This window comes from Talpa occidentalis, unplaced genomic scaffold (genome assembly GCF_014898055.3).
Source record: "Talpa occidentalis isolate TD23 unplaced genomic scaffold, MPIMG_talOcc4v2.1 talOcc4.13, whole genome shotgun sequence".
Lineage (NCBI taxonomy): Eukaryota > Metazoa > Chordata > Mammalia > Eulipotyphla > Talpidae > Talpa > Talpa occidentalis.
In genome coordinates, this window is record NW_023601322.1 from 3,784,300 (window position 1) to 3,805,608 (window position 21,309).

Below are 21,309 nucleotides of genomic sequence, written 5' to 3' on the forward strand. Positions count from 1 at the left end.
TCTAGATTCCTGCTATGAGTGAGACCATCCGGTATTTTTCTTTTTCTTTTTGGCTTATTTCGCTGAGCATGATCCCTTCCAGCGCCATCCATGTTGCTGCAAATGGCATGTGTTTATCTTTTTTGAATGCTGAGTAATATTCCTTGGTATATATGTACCACATCTTCTTGATCCAGTCATCTATTTTTTGGGCATTTGGGTTGTTTCCAAAGCTTAGCTATTGTAAACAGTGCTGCTACAAACATAGGGGTGCAGGTGTTCTTTGGAATGGATGTTTCTGTGACCTTTGGGTAAATACCTAGGAGTGGAATTGCTGGATCCTATGGAAGCTCTATGTTTAGTAGGTCCAGAAATCTCCACACAGCTCTCCACAGTGGTTGGACCAGTTTGCACTCCCACCAACAGTGCAGAAGAGTTCCTTTTTCTCCACACCCTCGCCAACATTTGTTGTTGCTAGTTTTGTTAATATGTGCCATTCTCACTGGTGTAAGATGGTATCTCATGGTAGTTTTGATTTGCATTTCCCTGATGACAAGTGATGCTGAACATTTTTTCATATGCCTGTTGGCCATTTGCATTTCCTCTTCAGAGAAGTTTCTTTTTAGCTCTTCTGCCCATTTTTTGACGGGATTATTTTCTTTGTTGTTGTTGAGTCTCATCAGTTCTTTGCAGATTTTTGTGATCAATCCTTTATCATTAGTGTTGGGTGCAAAAATGTTCTCCCAGTTGGTGGGGTTTCTCTTTGTTTTTGTTATTGTCTCTTTTGCTGTGCAGAAGCTCTTTAATTTGATGTAGTCCCAGCTGTTTATCTTTGCCTTCACTATCACTGCTTTGGGTGATGTGTCTGTAAAGATGTCTTTGATGTGCAAATCACGTCGTGTTTCGCCTATATTTCCTTCTATATATTTTATGGTTTCAGGTCTTATGTCTAGTTCTTTAATCCATTTTGAGTTGATTTTTGTGTATGGTGTGAGGTAGTGGTCAAGCTTCATTCTTTTGCATGTAGCGACCCAGTTTTCCCAGCACCATTTATTGAACAAACTTTCTTTGCTCCAATGCATAGTCTTTGCTCCTTTGTCAAAGATTAGTTGACCATAAATCTGTGGGTTTATTTCAGGATTTTCTATTCGATTCCATTGGTCTGTATGTCTGTTCTTGTTCCAATACCATGCAGTTTTGATGATTATGGCTTTGTAGTATAGTTTGAAATCTGGGAGTGTGATGCCTCCATTCCCTTCTTTTTTTTTTCAGGAGAGCTTTGGCTATTTGGGGTTTTTTGTGATTCCATATGAATTTCATCAATAATTGTTCTATTTCTTTGAAGAATGCCATTGAAATTTTGATTGGAATAGCATTGAATCTGTATATTGCTTTTGGAAGGATGGCCATTTTAATAATGTTTATTCTTCCAATCCATGAGCAGGGGATGTCTTTCCATTTCTTTGTGTCTTCTTCTATTTCTTTTAACAGTGTTTTATAGTTTTCTTTGTATAGGTCCTTTACCTCTTTTGTTAGATTTATTCCCAAATATTTGATTTTTTTTTCAATATAATACTGGAAGTCCTAGCCAGAGCAATAAGACAAGAGAAAGACATCCAAGGAATCCAAATAGGAAAAGAAGAAGTCAAACTATCACTATTTGCAGATGATATGATAATATACATAGAGAACCCCAAAAAGTGCACAGAAAAACTAATTCAACTCATCAATCAGTTCAGTAAAGTGGCAGGATACAAAATCAACGCGCAAAATTCAGTAGCCTTCCTATACACAAACAATAAATCTGAAGAAGAAGAAATCAAAAAAACCATCCCTACATAATTATTATAATAAACATGGGTAAAAACACAGCAAGCAGAAATTTTGCTAATGTTGGTATCGCTATTCAGTGGTGGGTAACTGTCTCTCTTGGATATGCTAACATCTCCCTCTCTTTGCCACATGGAAATTCTGCTCAGTCCTCTTCTGTCATTACAAGTAAACAATCTACCAACAAATAGGCAGACAGGCCAGTGAACAAAGAAACTTTTCTTTGATGCCAAGTCACACCCCTCCATGCTCTGTCTACTTTTCCACAGAAAGTGAATTACTGTCAAGTTGTTAGCTTGAAAGCTTTTCATTCATTAGGCTGCTAATTGAAGTGCTTCATTCAGTCTGAATTTATCACTCATTTTTGGATTTATTTCCTTTATTAATTCCCCCTCTAAATTTATTTTCCCCTGTAATTTCTATGAACCAGATACTGGGCTTCCGAAGCTGATTCAGTTTATTTACTATTTCCCATTACTTGATGATCATTTCTAATTTTCCTCAAGCTATAATTTTAACACTCAGTGGTTTTATCATTTAAAATAATTGCTTTAATAGTTTTAATTTTCATAAGTTCTTTTCTGTTGGAGTGCAGGCTGCTTTTTTTTTTTTTTTTTAATATCATCTGTTGTTTGGATATGATGCAATACCTTTCCTTTTCTCTGACTTTAGAGTTTTCCTTTTTAAAAAAGTTTTCTTCTGGGCCTCCCCGGTGGCGCAGCGGTTGAGCGCTGGGCTGGGAAGCTGCCCGCAGCCTCTGCAGCGCTGGTTCGATCCCCGGCCACCGGTGAGGGTCCCACATGGCGCACAGACCTCTCCTGCCGCCCGCTGCTCCCCTCAGCAGTGTACTTCGGTCCTTCTGCCTGTTCTGCTCCCCGCTCTGGCTCTGGTGGATTCTCTCACCCTCCCGCACTTCTGACTGTACCCAGTGCTTGTATAAATAAATAAATAAATCTTTAAAAAAAAGTTTTCTTCTTCTTGCATTGATTCTTTTGAGCTCCATTTTTTTCTGTTTATTTGGTTGGCTATCTCGCCTTGATTGAAAAGAGGTAATAAGTCAAATGCCCAATATTCCCCAAAGAAACATATGTATCAGGGTCATGCCATATTATAGGTATCAGGGGTACGATAGTGATGAAAACACTGAAGAGGTATGTGTCTATATAAACAATATTATTAAGGGTGGGAAATTCTAACAAGAATCGTAAGAAAGGGTGAAAACATGACATAATTCTTTATAATACACACATATGCCATCCCCACAGTAAGTTGGGATAGAGACAGAGCAAGTCCTTTGACGGACTCATTAATACCAGCAATTATAGTTCTTTTTTTTTAAAAAGTGTGTGCATATTCCCCCGAGAAGAGCTCTCCCATCGCCTGTCAGCAGGGAGTGGGCTTGACTGCTAGAGCCCCGGCAGCCCTGCAGGTGGGGGCCCGTCCTGTCCATGTGCACACACTACACAGCCTCCCTTTTAAGGTGCAGATGGATCTTTACTTCTAGCCCAGCTCAGTCTGGCTTCCATTTGTCTGGAATCCCTCAGATTCAGCCTTTCTAAATCCTCAACCTCTCATCCCTTATGGAGTTGAGCAGAACAATAGCAGCTAAAGAAGCAGAAAGTTGTCTGTCCCCATCTCAGCTCCTGGAAAGCTCATCTCAGCTTCTTTTTTTTTTTTTTTAACCCAGCCCCAGAACTTGTTTTTATTTTTATTTTTATTTTTAATTTAAATTTTATTTTTATATTCCCCATACAATTACAACCCCCTTATTTTTACCCCAAGCCCTCCTTCCGCCGCCCCCCAACCCCATAGAGTGTCTCTGGTTCACAGTTATTTGTTGATTTTGATATTTTCTTTCTTATAGTTATTTGTTTTCCTGGTCCCTTATTTAAGTTTTCTAGATTCCTGCTATGAGTGAGACCATCCGGTATTTTTCTTTTTCTTTCTGGCTTATTTCGCTGAGCAGGATCCCTTCCAGCGCCATCCATGTTGCTGCAAATGGCATGTGTTTATCTTTTTTGAATGCTGAGTAATATTCCATGGTGTACATGGACCACATCTTCTTGATCCAGTCATCTATTTTTGGGCATGTGGGCTGTTTCCAAAGCTTAGCTATTGTGAATAGTGCTCAGCTTCTTTAAAGCTCATCTGGCTTTACAGAAACATGATTCCTTGGTCTCTCCGTCTTTCCAACACACTCACTTCTTACTTCTTGTTTTGTTTCCTCCACGACATGTCGATTTCAACTTTCTTTGCTGAGTCGCTTCCTACTTACCCGCAGGTCTTATCATTTTCCAAAATTTTGTTGACTTCTCTCCTCTGGCATGGTCTCCACTCCTGAGTCCTTTGTCACTGGTGCTTACATCTTTTTATTCACTCATTTAAATAAGTATTGGGCGAGAGGGTAAGGAGGTGCAAGTTTTCTCAATATTATTGGCAAAGTAGTTCTTCTAGAACACACTATGCCTTCCTGCCTGTGGAAAATGCTCCTGGCTCCCTCTTCCTCTGAAGTCAAAGCTCAAACTCCAACATGGTCTTCAGTGTCCTTGCTCAGTCTATGCCACAACAGCACTGATGGCAGTGATCACAGTAATAGAACAATTGCTATTGCTCTGCCATCATGTACACATCAGTGTGCGCACATACTGGGCTACTCCGCTGAGCCTTCACAACAGCCCACGAGCGGACTTGTTTTTAATTCCTCTTTTAATAGTTAAAGAAAAAGAGGTTTTCAGAAATAATCTCACTTACCCAGGAGAATACACATGGCTAGTTGTTAGACCTGCTTAGCCAATTTAGCTAGAGTTAATATTGATTAATGTTGGTTTTCTATACTATTTTATAGCTGCTGGTATGGCATGGGTGGGCCTGGGGTAAATAGGGTAAGGCACTCACTGGGTAATTGTGTGTCGGGTCATGTATGGGGGTAGCAGGTGGGGGCTGATGTGTCTGCATGCGATACATGTGTCCATGTGTGTCCATGTGCATCCGCTCCAAGGATTAGACAGGAAGAAGTGAAAACCTGAAGTGTAGATTCCCCACGTCACTGCATTAGGTACATGGAGGGAGCCAGATGGTGAGATACGCACCACAGGGAGGCGCCGTCCTACTCTTTGCTGGTGCTGCATGCCCAGCACCTGTTCCTCACAATAGGTGTTAACCCTCCTGTTCGTTTCCTAGAGCTGATGTAACAGAAGCTGGACACCTTCAGACAACAGAAACTTATTCTTCTGCAGATCTGGAAGCCAAAGGCCTGAGGTTGAGATGTCAACAAGGCCATACTCCCCTGCCCCTGTGATGTGTGCATGTACATGTGTATATGTGTGCTTATGTGAGGGCGCAATTTGCACACACATCTGTGCTTACATAGGATGTGTGCATATACACGTGTTTACACGTTGTGTGCATACATACATGTGTTTGTGTGTGCTTACATGTGGTGTGTGCATGTGCATGTGTTTTGTTACGTGTGTGTACATCGTCTCTACGTGTCAGAGAGGAAAAAATGAAGAGCGAAGAGCGGAAGGCTCCTGGCCCTCCTTGTGCCTGTGCTTTCCTGGAGTCTGACCCACAGGGCAGCCCTCCCACCGCTGCCTCTCCGTCCTCCCAGAGTCTTGTCCCCTGCGGGCCTGCGCTGTCTCTCATAAGGACGCCAACCAAAGCAGATGAAGGGTCCCCCTCGTCAGCTATGACCTCATCTTAATTATATCTTCAGTAACCCCGATTCCAAGTAAGGTCACAGTCTGAGGTTCTGTGTGCTCAGATTCAGACCCCAGATCCCTTTTGGGAGGAGGCGATAAAACCTGTGACAGTTGTCTACGCTGGAGCAGAGCCTGTCTGGGTTACTCTCCCACTGCAGGCAGACAAGCAGTCTCCAGGCTCAACCACCGAGAGGCAGGTTCAGCCGTGCTGTGCGCCAGCAAGATTTGGGCCTCTAAGCAGCAAGACACTGGTGCCGAGATGAGGGGGCATCGGATGGAAGGGTGGAGGGTGGGCTATGTCGCCCCAGCCTCTTCTGCTCTTCCGATGAAATGTCAGAGGCGCAGCCGCAGCCCCAGCCCGCGAGCGCCGCCGCCAGCTCAGAGCCAGCACCCAGCCTCTTCCTCCTGCGCCGCCCGGGCCTGCCAGGCTGACTTCAACATTCCTTCCATGCCTGCTGATAAGCGAGAGCAATTACATCATGCACAGAGGCCGATCTACTGTGAAGCTAATGAAGATTAAGCGTCGGGGCTTCCAATCCATGGGCTCCTGCCAGGGCCTGGCACCTAATTTAGTTTTAGTAATGTTGTGTGCATTTTTAAAAGATGACTGCCCAGATTGCAAGGCTTCAGGCCTCACGAAACCTGGCTATGCCTTTGAACAAATTCTGGGGATAGCCAATTAATTATCTTACAACTTGACAGGCAGATTTCTTGTTCTTCAGAAACAGCAAGATTATCCCACCGAAATGGTAAAACGGGAAGAATCCATTCTGTGCTGCAGGTCAGCATGGCACCCCCCACAGCAGAACACGGGCCTCCCAAGACTGTGACCTTTGCTGTTGTTAATGTGTGAGAAGGATTGTTACTAGCGGTGGTTACATAAATAGGAGATGTGGTCTCTGTATGGGGAGGGGAGAGAGGGCTGGGCAAAAGAAGAAATTTGTAATGAGCTTGTTCCATATCATCTAATCATTAATCCCAATATATTTTATCTCCCACTTTCCATTTGTTTCTTTTCTACAAGGTCTCCTACCTGGATGAAGTATTGGCCACATTTTCTCATTTCTGGTTGAGTATTGTTTAAAATGGTTGACATTCATCCTCACCTTTATCAGGTCTTTGCTACAACTCAACTCAAACTTCTTTTTGAGGTTCTCTGGTCATTCATTTGAAGCACCAACTAACTGTGCCTGAAATCCACCCTTGACAATTCCCTCTTCTTCTTTTCTTCCACCCAAGCTTCCTCACCCACTGGGATGCAGATAGATGAAGTGATTTGTTTGGCAACACATGCAAAAGTAAAGCAAAAAATAGAACTAACTTAATTATCTGCCCTATTTTTCTTTCCAACTTTAATGCCCAATGTAGAATCTTTATTTTATATGTTAAATAATTCCCATAAATCTTTAATGTTTTTCCAGAGGATCGCCATTTCATGGAAGATCCAGAATAGAAACTGCTTATTTCAATAGGGACTAATATTCACAGTGCTATTTAACTCAGCTTCCACAGACTGTAAAAGTATTTTTTGCGTTGCAATAACTTGTGAGTTATTACACGAATCGAACTACCCACCTAGCATTAATATTATTATCTTCCAAAAGCAGAAGCTTTATCTTCTGCTTCTGTCCATTAGTGTTGGCTGTTAAATTGTGTCCCTTAATTTTCTCCATAGTGACTCTATTCAGATTTCAAAAGCATTCGATCCTTCCTGCCACACATCCATATTTATAGTGAATAACAAAGTCTTTAACAACAAAGTACTCATCTGTAGTTGAATACTCCTAAAATATATTTATCATGGAAACAATTTTTCTAAACTGTGATTTTAATTTTGAATTCACGATCTAATAAAATGAGTGTGTTTTACGTTGGTGCTTGCCGCCGACACTTGTTGGGACCTTCTCTCTGATCAGATAACATTTTGGTGTATTTGGCTGATACCAGCAGTATTACCTCGTGTTGTGCAACCCTCCCAGGCCGTGTAGACAAAAAGAGAATTGCAGACAAAGAGAGAATTTTGGAGCCTTCGGCAGATTGTACAGCCTTCAGTGCTGTGTCAGGGGAGACCAGCTTTCCCCTCTTGCTGTTCTCCTGCGTTCTCCCTCTCAGTCTCTATTCTCCTGTGGTCTCTCCTCAGGGTGCAGAGCTGCTGCCCGTCCATCCTCATCTTACCCCACAGCCCTTTAGTCCGAGCTTCCAGGCCCAGCTGTCTACATTTACACGTGGGCTTCCCAGCTCTGTGAGCCCAGGTGTCCGTAGTCAAAGGCTCCCCTGCTCCCTGCTCCGCACCCATGCCCCAGGCATCCATGCAAAGTAGGAGGCTTACAAGACCACAGGTGGCTGCCCTAGGGGCTAACAGCAGGAGGTCATCAAAAGGCCTGGTTCACTTGATATCTGTAGGATTTTATTTTGATGTTGCTTTCTAGTTTGGGGAAATTATGAGTGATGATGTAGCGGCAGGAACGGGACACTGAGCAGGTTTTCTGACCCCATGCAGACCGGGTAAAGGAGGAATCAGAGTCCTCAGTGGTTTTTTGCAGGTCTTTTATTGGGGTTCACCATGCATATGGCAGGCAGGGGTGCTGGGGGGCCGGGAGGCCTGCCAGCCTCCCGGCCCCCCAGCAAATCCTCACAATCTGGGCTCTCCGGCCTCCTCTCGGCTTCTGCTTCTCTTGCTTCTCTCTCGGCTTCTCTTTCGGCTTCTGCTGCCACTGGGTGATGGGGTGGCCTGGCGGGCTGGGTGGCCGCGTTACCTGCCTCTGGGCCTAGCCTCGTCCCTGTGCCGAGTCCACATACCCCCTGCAGTTGCCAGCCAAGTCGGGGGCTGTGTGGCTGGGCGTTTCTGGCCTAGAGAGCTGGAACTTTGCACATGACATATGAGGTTGTTCCTGCTACAACTGCCCCCAGCCCTGTCGATCACTACTGCTGCTGCTGGCGTCCCCGTGACGCCGCCCTTAAAAGGTCCAGTCTCTCAGCCCAGGTGTTCCCACTTCAGGTGCCGCCATCAGGCATGCATTCAGGATCACAGGGTTCCCTCATCTATCCTGATGGTGGGAGGGCAGAAAAGCCCGATACCTTTTACCTTACCCTACAGATGACTATAAGAAAAAGCTGCATTTCTTTCTAATGTGGTAACTAAGCTCTGTGTTTTGGAAACTACATGGGGAAGGAAGTGCCTGCCTTTCTACTATTGACCAGAACAATGTCTGGCACGTGACAGATGCTCAGAGAAACTGCTGGTTGATTGAAAATGACAGATCGCAACTAGTGATGGGAATGTTTCCAGAGCTTACTTTTAGTTCACCCTCAAAAGGTTTGGTCTGCCCAAGACTCACATACTCCAGTAGCAATATCCTCAACCACACACAGATGTTGTCTTTGTAGATTCCACAGCTCATGACTGAAGTGTTGTCAGAAGGGAATTCTCACAGAGCACTGAGAAATGATCTAAGAAATTCTTATGATGATCGCTCAGCAGAGCCTTATCCGTACTCTACCAGGACAGTGCCAGTCCCCGCGCATTTCCAACGGCTTTATGAACAATGGCTGGACAAGTCAGAAATAAAACCATGCTGTATCCAAGTGCTTCAGGATACACAAATATTTTAAAAAGCCATCATTTAAATTCTGGAATATCTGAATGGCTATCCTCTGAGTGGCTCTGAGGAACAATGCAACACGAAGTTGTCTTTTTTTATTTTAAGATTTATTTTATTTATTTATGCATAAAAGAACTGGGGTGTAGGCCAGAGGTGTGGGGGTGAGGAGGGTAAGAGGATTCACCAGAGACAGAGTGGGGAGCAGAACAGGTGGATCTACTGAAATACACTGCTGAGGGGAACAAAGGTCAAGACAGGAGAGGTCTGCTGCGCCATGTGGGTAACTCCCTGGCCTGGGATCGAACATGTGCTGCAGTGGCTGGTGATAGAGCCTTTAACCCCTGTGCCACCAGGGAGGTCCCAACAGTGAAATTATCTTTTAGAAAATAAAAGCTGCTCCAAAGACCCACACAGAAGACAGAAAGCTGCTTGACTATTTGCAGAAGTAATACCCACCCCATCAGATGTAGAACCAATCATAGATATCATTTCCAATGAAAACACTTGATTTCCAAAAAAAAAAAAGAGCCTAGAGAAATTGAAGTCTGTTCATTTGAGATATTTGCCTAACTGGTTTCTATATGTTAATAGAATTCAGCCTGAGTAGTTCTTTGGATTAACTGTGAGAAAGATAACACTTTACGTTGAGTAAAGTATAAGTGAAGAAAAAGACAGGACAGTCCAGCAGAAAGCCTTTCATGTCACCAGGTTACGGAGGATGCTTCAGGGAGGAGTTTCAACAGGATGGTCAAGTTTAACCTCCCTGGATAACTTCATCAGGCTCATTACAGACATTTTCTCCTGTTTTCCTTGGAACTGAAGAATTATCCAAGCATGCAAATCCCCAGCTTCAGAGAGGAATGCTTGATGTTTCACTCACAAACACTGGGTGGGCATCACGCATGTGAGCACATTTGCCAACAGGGATCTCCTAGTAAAATGCACCTGTCCAGTCAGCACCTCTTGGGAACAGTGCTGGTCTGGTTCTAGAAGGAGTGGAACTTAATATGTTCAGTGGAACTTGATAAAAGTTGGGAAAGTAACCCCCCCAAAAAAAGTCTCATATATGTATAGAGAAGCCTACCTTCAATGTCCAGCAGAATTAAAAACCCCCTTTTGAAAAAGGATAGATACACACATTTATACATAGATGCACACACATACAATCTCCAGGGAATCTAAATTTCAGCAGCCCACAATTCAAATCCATCTGAGAGCTACACCCTTACGTACACACTCATCCATGCACATACACGATAAACCAAGAAAATTGTCCACAGTGAGAATGGAGGCTCAAAGTACCCAACTACAGCAGGCAAGGGTGCCACTTCCCCTTGGCGGGGGTTATCACCAGGTGAGCGTGTGCAGGAGGCTCAATGGACCCAGCGGCTTTCCTGTGACTGGCCCTGGGTAGATGCCAGCTGGAGTGTCCGAATTCCCCTAGACCCCATGGAGCCACAGCCAACAGCTTTGGGCCAGCCAGGCGTGGCCCTGAGTTACCTGGAGTGAGCAGGCATTCCTGGGGCGCTTCCAAGACACAGTTGTAGACTTGTCTTTACACATACGTGACTGGACTCACCTTTTTGTTTTAAATGGAGAATTGACACGTCATTTCTAACACCTGTATTATAATTTAGGGGTGTTGCTAGCTTTATTTTTAAAGCCTGTAGACCTCAACTAATATAATAGTTTTGTCTTGAGTCAAGGAAAGTATCTCATGAAAACCCTTTCATACAAGATAGCATTTGGTTGGGCAGGCCAGCTCTCAAAAGGGGCTGTTAAAAACCCCTACAGGAACCCAGACTTGGGGGTGACTGCTCTAAATGGGGGAGCACATGTCTCCATCTGCTTGGACTGCTATAGCAAAGAGACAGAGACTGGAGACTTAAACCAAATGGAACCACAAGTGTGAGGCCAGGGTGCCACAGGCTGGGTTCAAAGTGTCCTCTCTGACCTGCAGTTCTCTTTCTGCTTGTAAATGCCTCAGTCCTTTTGTGTTACAGCCACGTCCTTATGGACGCCTTTAACTTTAATCATCTCCTAAAAGCCCTGCCTGCAAATACCATCACCTCGGGGTGTTAACGCTTCAACATATGAATTGGGGGAGTCCACAGTTCAGTCCATAGCAAAGTGCTTCAATGCATTGTCCTCCCACATTACGGATTTTAGAAAAATTAGTGCACTTTTTGTAACACCCACTGTCATAGCCGTAACTTACCACTGAACACCAGATCTGATAAGAATCATACCTTCAGTGGGAAGTATTCTATGTACATATTTGAAAAATACCAAATCTTAGTAAATTCATTCCCATTTTACATCAGTAGACAATAGCAGCATAATTTTACTTTAAAAAAAAAAATATATATATATATATATATATATATATATGCCTGCACTTGGGGTTACTTAAAAATATCAGTGCAGCAGCCTAGGGAGACTGGGAGATGCATCACTGGTGACTCTATTCAGGCATCATCCAGGACTTTCCATAAAGCTAGCAAGTGTCACCACTACCCAGTCCAAATACAAGAAGCACAGAAGTTAAATGACAGTTCAGCCTTTTTGCTTAAGTCCTGGATTTTTAACCAAGATTTTTTATTACATAGAGAGGTGGAAAAATCTAGCATCACAAGTGCCAATAATTCTTGTGTATGTAGCTGGACATAATCTAGATGCGTGTTCGCAATTCGAGTGATGGAGGATGAAGCCTGGAGGAGGTAGAGCAATGTTTTTGCAGTTGTTCTTATTCTCTTGCAATCTGCTCATCCTCAGCTAGAGTTTAACAAATCCTAAGACACCTTACAAATTCTTACCTGTGCCTTAGCAGCAGGAGGCCAGGAATGTGTGATAATCAAAGTATGACTCAGGCAAGAAGCTGCCCTCATGCTATTTTTATCCAGATAGAAAATGGCAGGTTGTCATCGGTAGCATCTTAAGTGCTGCCTTTCCTCCAAGTCCGCTCAGGAGAGAGAAATATGCAGAACGTCAGGAGATGATGCCGCTTGTCAGTCTCTCCCTCTGCGTCACAGGCTCTTAGCCACCACACGGGGATCTGAGGCTGAAAGCAGAGGCTGCATTTTGAATTCTTCACAGAACACTGCACATGTAAATTTAAAATGCAGAGTCATCATTTTAAAGTGGTCAGTATTAGCTGTCACGGGCAAGAAAATCGCTCATCAAATGCTGGGGCTTACCGAGCATTGACACATCGGTCTCTGTCAGCATTTCTGGTCCACAGGGAAATGTTACACCGACAGCTAAAGTTGAGTTGAGTTCACAACTTATGTGAACAGAAGTTAAGGTGCAGGCAAAGAATGGAACAAAAATGTTTTATCTTACTCACCATCCTTTCCAGATTCTGATAAAAATATTTCCCCTAGTGTATAGTCAATAAATTGCTTCCAAATGGCCAGTGACATCATCACGCTTATTTGGCGTCTCCGGAGACGTGCTGTCTAATGCAGTAGCCGTAGCCTTGCGTGGCTAATTACATTTACGTTTAGAGTAAATGAAAGTGTTGCTCCTTGGCCACACCAGCCACATTTCAAGAGTCAGGTTCCCACTGAGTCTGCCAAGCATCCCGGGAAGTTCTGCTGGAGGACTTGACGGGTCAGACATGGGGGCTACACACCAGCCAAGCCCTTGGGTTCCTCTGGTGTGAGTCTGCGCGTAGGTTTTGTGTGTGACAGGTCAGGTGACAAAAATCAACAAACAAGCAAACACAAAATCCAAGCATGGAGAGTTGTGGGTCTGCCCTCTGTTCATGGGATTTGGTTTTACCTTTTGTTACCTTTTGGGGCCTAGACTGTGGGACTCTGCAGATCCTGCTATTAAGGCAGGGGCTTGTGAAGAGCTGACAGCTCACCCCTGTGGGCTTCTTTAGAGTGAAGAGCATTGTGATGTGCTGTTTGGGAGGAGATGGGGGTGGGGCTTCCATGGAACTCTCATGCCCCAGGACTCTCTGCTCTGTGCCCCACTCCCACCCTAGCCCCTGGGGGAGCTGGCAGTCTGGGGTTAGTTGTCTCGAGGCATTGCAATGCCTTGGCTGTGTCCCTGCTCTGTCAAGGGCAGAGGAAACTGTCCCTGTACGTTCAGACAAGCCACACAGATCACCGCAGCAGTTTCTGGATCCGGGGCTATCCCCCCAGGTGCTGAACCGGAGCTTTCTTTCAGCACATTCCCACCTTCTCTCCATGGCCAAGTCTGTGTCCTTCCACCAGGTAGCCTGGCCCAGAACCACCTTCCCCTGCAGTCTCTGATCCTCTTACCTGCCTTCTGTTTTCTTGCCAGGCTCCATCTTTTCCCTTAAAATCTGCTTCTGATTCTCAGGGATCTTCCTGAATTCAAAATTCTCTTTCCCCTGGTTTTATTGGGATCAGGGTGTGTGGAATGCTGACTTTCCCAAAGGAGGAAAGCCTCACTCCTGCCTCAAGCCACAGGCATATAACTAGAATACATTGGGAGATGCGAATCCACATTATACTGAGGTATGCATGCATCTCAATGGGCAGCAAAAGTCAGGACAGTCAGGAGCCTCCTGGTGAAGTTTGGAGATTGGCAGGCCATGGGTGGGACTGACCTGGGGCTCCTGGAATCCCCCCCACCCCCAGGGCAAACAGCTGCCTCTTCTCAGGGAGTCTGGTGACTCCTGGCAACACTGGAGAAGGTCTCAGGATGACAGGCACGAAGCCAATGAGGGTCTCAAATGGCTTAAAATGTGGTGCCTATATTTGGACTGCTTTTTAGAGGCTTATTCTGAGGGCCCCTGTTCATGTGAATTCAGGGGGCCCCTCTGCACAGTCAGGTTGTATCTGTCCTTGCCTGTCCCTGTCTGCTTATTAGTGCTTTCTCAACAAGTAGCTGCCTTTTAGCTGATGACTTCAGTTGCTCTGAGTTGGTCCTACTTCTCTGTCCATCAGGACCATCATAATATCAGTCTAGTACCAGCCCTTGTGCACCAAGCAGAGCTCTTTAGATCTTTGTTCTGATGACAAGCAGGGTTATTCAAGCCTGTCTCCTACCCTCAGACACACAGGGGGCTCAATAAAATGAAATACTCACTGTGCAGGCACAGTTCACGTGTGTGGAGGTCATTGTCCAGCTCAGGCAGCAAAGGAAAATAGTTTTAAAAATTATGTAATTTTCATAATGAAGGGGACAGGACTTTGCTGAATCCTCCATCCTAGACCATGTGACTCTCCCTGGATTTCCAGTTTTGGAAACACTATTTATGTGTAAATAGTACCCTTTCTATGTCAATCTTTCATAATTAGCCTTCTTTTGTTAACTGTTCCAATGGAAAACAATCCATCTGGAAATAAATGATTAAATTACATTTTGATTTCCAGCTTTGAAACAAGCATTGCTAACTCTTTCAAATTTGAGAATTTCTTTGTACAGTGGGAGATAAACTTAATTGAACTTCCCCCGTGAGATTTAAAATATTTGGAAATGCACTAAACATAAAGCTAAAGGATACACACACACACACATCTGGGATTAAAAAATATGTATTTGTCACAAGAATACCAAATAAAAAGTCTCACAAAACACACTGAGCAATTCTGAATGTTTTTAATGTCTCTTAGAAACATGTGTTGGGATAAGCCAGGAAACATATTTCTTCCTTTTTTTATTGTCTTTTTTGGATTCTTGATTTGGATAGGATTTTTTTTTTAAATCCCTAGTTCCTCCACTCCACTTTGTCTCCACATTTCACTCGTCAGTTCCTTTGAATCAGTATGACTGCATATTTTCTATTAGACAAATTTTTTTTAAGTTTTACATTTTATAGGAAAATTGAGGAGAAAATCCAGAGGTTTCCTGTGCACCCCATTCCCCAATAATTATCACCTTATATAAGTGGGGTACATTATATTATATAACCATAGATTATATATTTAATTATTTTAGTTTACTTAATTTAATGTAATTGTATATTATAATTAGCTGATAGTGATATATTATTTTAGCTAAATTCCATAATTGATTCTGATTGTCTAAGATGTGACTGAAATTCCTTTTTCTGCCACAGGTTCCATCCTGGATACCAAATAACATCTAGTTGTTATGTCGTCCCTGGTTCCTCTTGGCTGTGACATTTTTACAAATTAATCTTGTTTTAGCTGACTTGACAGCATTGTGAATACTGCAGGATGTCCTACTCTCGGAACTCACCTGGTATCTCTCCCTGTAAGGCTGGGTGATGGCTTATCAGAGGGAAGACTGCACACCCAACCACCATTTTCATCACATCGTCAAAGGTGCACGCATCAACATGATGTCAGCCTCCACCAAAGGAGTATTTGTCAGGCTTCTCCACTTTTCTAAACATTTATTACTATTTTTTTAAATTGAGGTCACATTGGTTTACAACACTATTTATCATTCAGAATGATAGGTCACATTGCTTCAGATATATGTTACCATACCCCTCCCACCACCAAGATATGCAGAGCCAATGGAAAATAGTACAGAGTTTCTCAAAACCTTAAAAATAGATCCACCACATGATCCAGCAATTCTACACCTAGGGGTCTACCTGGAGAACACAAAAGCGTGAATCTGAAGGCATGTGAGCCCTCCAGCACTCACTGCAGCTCCATCAACAGCAGCCAAGCCGTGGGAACAGCACAGGTGCTTGAGGGCCGAAGTGTGCATTAGGAAGACGTGGTGTGTATACACAGCAGACCACTACTCAGTTATTTAAAAATGATAAAATTTGCCTCCACTTTTGTTAATTTGTTCTTGTTCTTCATGTCAATGATGGTTCCTACTCCCCAGAGTTTTGCCATCCTCTGAGGTCAGAGGCAATGTGCTTTCTTGAATTTATGAAGCCTACACTTTCCTGTGATGTCGCAAAATGCCTTTGGCATAGCAGATATTTAGTACATGTTTGTTAAATTGAATGTTAAAGGTAATTATAGCAATGCTGTATCTGCAATAACCCCTACAGAGCCCGTGTCACAGGTCCTTCTTTGAGAAGCTTTCCATGAATTCTCCAGGCTACGTGGCTCTTCTCGTTGCTTACAGTCTGACTGTCAGCACAAGGCAACTCTGGTCCTTCAGCTTTATATAAAAGTTTCATGAGCATTCAGTTTTAAGCTGATCTAGGGCATAGTCTCTGTCATACTGGTTTTATTTCTCCTCTTTGGAGTTTTTATAACTCTCTAGCCTAGTGATGCCTCTAAAGTGACAAGTCAATAGAACTTGCAGGTTGATGATTAACTCGGAATTCAGCAGATTTTTACTGAGTCAAAATAATAAAATTTTCACGTTGAAAAAGAGGAAAGTATGTCTGCTAGGTAAGAAGAAATCAGAGAAAATATATTGACGTTGATTTTTGCTCATTATCCCTCTGCTTTTAAGCCTTTGGGGAAAATCATTAACAGTTTCAGCAAAATAGCTAGTAGTATTTTGTTAGTTTCAAGGATAAATAAAACAGAACTAATGATTTTAGCAACAGAAAATAACAGGTATTGACACTGAAATTTCTCTGCAAATTACTAGAAAAAAATGTACCGGAAGCCTTCAGCTACAGCAAACAACAATTTCTAAGTGCCGTTTCTTTCCTATATTTGACAGACTGTCTCGAGAGAGGATTCTTCATGTAGCTGGTGTGGAAGGCAGGCAATGGCGTGGCAGGCATCCGGCTTGCTTTAAAATCACCTTTATATAACAGCCTGCAAGTAGACTTTATTATACATCTCACTGCTTAAGGGAATAACCGATACGTGCTGAGCAATTTGTTGTCATCTCTACCTTCACCATTTTAAAAGAAGATTAAAATCAAATCATTTTAAAAGTAGTTTTAGGGACCTAGTCAAATAAGGGCATTTCCTTTCCAACTTTGCCAAGGGATCTAAAGAGTTTTGAAGAGGGCAGAAAATGTGTGGTGCTTGTTTGAAGCCAAGTTTAATATTAAGGTTCCTATGCAAAGGATGTTAGGTAGGCTGAAAGAAACAAACTCAGTCAAAACCATTCAAATAAAATGGGTGGGTGTCAGGAGAGGCAAAGAGAGATTCTAGATTCTAAGATCTAGAACTGGGGACAAGCTGGCATCAGGGATTTTCAGCTCTATCCAGTAACAATTTTTCTCTATTCAAACTTGCTGTTTGAAAAGAGCAGCAATCTATTGAAATTAGTGTAAAAAGAAGGACTCTAAGAGAATCTGTTTGTAGCCTTTGGGTTATCTCATCCAGTTTCATGATTTTACCCCTCTGCTAATGATTTCTTAATTCCTCACTTTCTCGGATCACGCTTATAAAACTGGAATCAAACCCAATTGCCAGCCTTTCTCTATCCCTGCTATCTCATCTGGCTGCCAATTAATATTAATTTATAATATACACATATTCTCTTATTATCTGCCTCCTCTCCTCCCATTCAAATGTAAGTCCTGAGAACACAGATTTTATTTCATTCATTCCCTTAGTTGTAGATTATAGACGATGCTAGACTTCAAGTAGGTGCTCAAATTTAACTGTAAGGTGAGTAAATTGAGAGTCTAAAATTTTGTATCATAATAGTGCTAAATTAATTAAGCAGGCAGGAGGTGGTTATTATTTCAGCAAACCAGAATCTGAGACTGTAAATGCCTCGAGGTTATGAAATTGAAACCTAAGGGTGACCAGTCACAAACAGCCATGTGGGTCGGTGTGAAGTGAGCTAATCAATATCCTCATACGTGGCTTCCTCCTTTTCCCTGCCCAAGACTCTTCCTGATCTCCTGGGAGTGCTCAGCTCTTCCTGAGCCTCTGTACACTACTGGCCTCCCACATGGATTTATGTGCTCACATAAACTCAATATGTGTAACAGGCCTCAGTGTATCTCTAAACGGTAGCAAAACTCAATTTATTCACCTGGGGTTGCACTAGGATTGGAAACTTCTGTAAAAACTTACCTTGTCCTCAACTTTGCCTTAGGAGTCTACGGCACCTCAGCAACGCCTCTGCCGCCAACCCTCCACTCAGGCGTGCAGACCACACTCCTGTGCTTCCTCCTGGGCACATGACGGAGCAGCAGCCCTGAATCTAAAGGGACTTTCAGAGTCATCACCCCACGCTCACCCCCATCTCCATCCATCTCATGGTAGACCCTGAGCCTTCAGTCAAGCAGTGTAGAAACACTGGTCGGTCGCTCTTGGAGAACGGATTAGCTCTGTGGGACCTGGAGCTGAAGTCTCAGCACATCCATTTCATGTAGAACCTCCCGCTCCGCCTCTGACAGCCGCCTCTCCGCTCTGGAAGATGTGCTGTGTGGACAACGGCAGGAGAAGGCAGTTTGGACTGAGTTGCTTTTCTCCAACGTATCAAATGCATGTTTCAAAAATATTGGCATTATTTGCCTTTGTACTCTGTGGGGATTCCCCGCCTTTTGCTTGTTCATCTCAAAATGTTGCGTAAGCACCAGCTCCTTGGCCACGTGCTGTGCTACTGGAGGTGCTGGTGGCGACCAGACAGACAAACAGACGTTCTGCCTCTAAGACGACCTTCACTGACTGCATCACACTGCCCTGTGGGCCTCGCATCTCTCAAAATATTCCCAAAGCAAAAAAAAAAAAAAAAAATAGTGATTTTTCACACCAATTCCTTGCCTTCGCTTACTTTGTACTTTTGCATCAAAGGGAATAAAGTGGCTGTCACCAACCAGGGTTCTGAGATGATGTGCATCTTCCTGACTTAATTAGTGGCAGGGGGAATCAAAAGCTCAGGAAGGTAAATAAATGTACTACTCTCATGGAGCAAGAAGTCTAAGAAATTCTATTAGATGACTACTGTCTGTCCCATCAAAGACGTGTCCGTAATCCACAAATACTGCATAAAACTATGCTCGGGTCTTCAGACTCCAATGCTTGCACCTCTCCCGTTTGCAAGACTCCAGGGTTTGCAGTTCTGGTGGGACCCACTGCCTGCCCTCTGCGGACCGTCTGGGCTGACACCTACGTCTGTGCTTCCCAAGTTCTCAGGAATCTACTGGCCACTCATTGCTCTGTGATTTCTCCTGGTTTACTTTTTAAAATGTCTTCCTGATCACTTCTTGCATTAATTAAAGCCAGGGGTCTGTTAACTGTAGTTGCTAGAGGAAAGGCGGTATCTTTGTGTTCACAATCTCGTCCATAGTGTTTTAAGTAAGCCTGAGTCATAGTGAATGTTGGATTGAGCTCTGTGTGTGCGCATCGACATGAAAGAATGTTCAAGTGAGATTGTAATGATTGATCATGGACCAAGAAATGAAGAGGTAGAGAGAAATTCCTGAAAATATATTCAAATTCTCCAGGTTCAGAATTTCCAGAGTTTCACTGTAGCTGCGATTTTTATTTCCCTTTTGTACTTATTTAACTGGAAATATTTAAAACATGTTAAAATATACACTGAGGCATATTAAATTTTTAAGAGTTTAGCTGAGTAAAAAACAACTGACAAAATGCACTTGAGTTGGACAGTCAAACCAGGAGGAGTTGGATGCTCCAGCAGAAGTTTGGCAGAGGCTGTTCTAGAGAAGACAGAGGTCAAGAGAGTATTTGAGCAAAATTAAGTTCACACCCTCGGCAGGTGGGACGGAGCCCCAGGGGCTGCTCAGGGCAGGCCTTTGCAGGTGGGCTGGCCAGAGACAGGCCGCTGGGCAGACAGACTGGGGCTGTCCACTTCCAGACCCACTTCCAGGGGGCCCTTTAGTGCCACCAGGAGACTCCCCACCAGCTGGGTTAAGGTTCCTTTGCTAAGAGAGCTGAAGCTGTGGTTAAGTCCTGCAGGGGCTGGAGGGCGCAGGGCAGGATCTCTGTGGTTGGAGCAGATGGGGTGAAGGAGTCCTGGAGCCCTAGGTGGCTTTTGCAGGCTTTTATTGGGATTTATGGGGGTTGCGGGGGAGGCGGCCGGGAGGCTGGCGAATCTTCACTCTTTCTGGGCTCCCTCGTGTCTCTTCTCCTTCTGGCTCGTCCCTTCCGCTCTCCTGCTTGTTTTCCTTACTGCTGGTTCTGCTCCTCTGGCATCCCATGACGCCGCCCTTCTGAGCCCAGTCTCAGCCCAGGTGAACCCACCTAGGTCTGCCCACACCACACTCCAGGGGCCGCCATCAGGCATGCATCAGGACCGCAGATCCATCATCCATCCTGATGGCGGGAGGGCAGAGAAGCCTGACGACCATTCACCCTGCAGTCCCGTCTGGTGGCGCAAGGCCTGGCGTCTGGACTGCACCTGTGCCTGTTGCTATCCATTCCCCTGAGAAAATTAGTGGCCGCCCCTTAGACTGCTCCCTGGAGAAGCTCGGCTGCCCTTCCGCTGGGCTGGGGGCCTCTTGGCAGCTGGGGCGCTGCAGTCCCTTCAGCCCCGCCTGTCACTGGAAGGCCCAGCTGGCATGGGGGGCACAGGTGTGTGGGGAATGGAGTGAGCTGGGTGGGGACGCCCCGCTGCACAGGCAGGAGCCGGGGCCTGCAGGGAGCCCCGCGCACCTCCACGCCCAGGCGGTCCCGCTCGACCTCTGCACACATGTGGTCACTGCGGCCTCAGCGGGGAGGCCAGGCCTCCTCGGCTCCCTCCTCTCGGCTTGACGGCCACAGCAGTTGGCTGCCTGGGGGCAGAGCCGCTTCGAGAGGGACTCTTGGGTTTTATTAAAAAAAACAGAGCTTTTTTATTGCTGAGTAACATTCCATTGTGCGTATAGACCACATCTTCTTGATCCAGTCGCCTGTTTTGGGGCATTTGGGTTGTTCCCATAGCTTCCCTATTGTGAATAGCGCTGCATGAAACATAGGGGTGCAGGTGCCCTTTTGAATTCATGTTCACCGCGTCCTTTGGGCAGATGCTGAAATGAGCCAGATGGAAAAAGAAACACACCAGATAGTCTCACTTACAGGAGGAACGTAGAGGATGCAAATAAGGGATCAGGGGGCAAAAACCTCATTATAATAAAGTAAAAATCAAAATCAACAGGCAAGGATAAACCAGAGGCCTTCTGCAGGGGGGAGACGGGAGTAGGATCAAGACAAGGGTGGGGGAGCACAAGGGACCCTGGTCAGAGCTCCTGGGTGACAGGTGGAGGCGATGTCACGGGGACGACAACCAAAATGAAAATGCAGACATTGCACAAAAATGGAAAATCATGTAAAAAATATATAAAATTAAAAAAAAAAAGCCAGAACTGCTCTCCTGTCTCTGCCTGGCCCGGGGGGTGGGTCGAGGCGCCCGTGGTCTCC

The 21,309-nt window shown here is 44.5% G+C and overlaps 2 long non-coding RNA genes across 4 annotated transcripts; one reads left to right on the top strand and one right to left on the bottom strand.

Moving 5' to 3' along the window:
• Positions 1-11,677: 11,677 nt before the first annotated feature.
• Positions 11,678-13,008, bottom strand: LOC119243755 (uncharacterized). Of its 3 annotated transcripts, none has more exons than XR_008551587.1 (3): positions 12,906-13,008; positions 12,310-12,395; positions 11,678-12,212 (listed from the first exon to the last, which is right to left on the bottom strand). It is a non-coding gene; the product is annotated as an uncharacterized LOC119243755 (long non-coding RNA). The 3 variants fall into 3 exon arrangements; XR_005124810.2 differs by having other exon boundaries at positions 12,896-13,008; XR_008551588.1 differs by having other exon boundaries at positions 12,310-12,372; positions 12,459-13,008.
• Positions 13,009-13,092: 84 nt separating this feature from the next.
• LOC129145667 (uncharacterized) lies at positions 13,093-18,817 on the top strand. The gene is made up of 3 exons (XR_008551589.1): positions 13,093-13,335; positions 15,150-15,378; positions 18,041-18,817. It is a non-coding gene; the product is annotated as an uncharacterized LOC129145667 (long non-coding RNA).
• Positions 18,818-21,309: the final 2,492 nt, after the last annotated feature.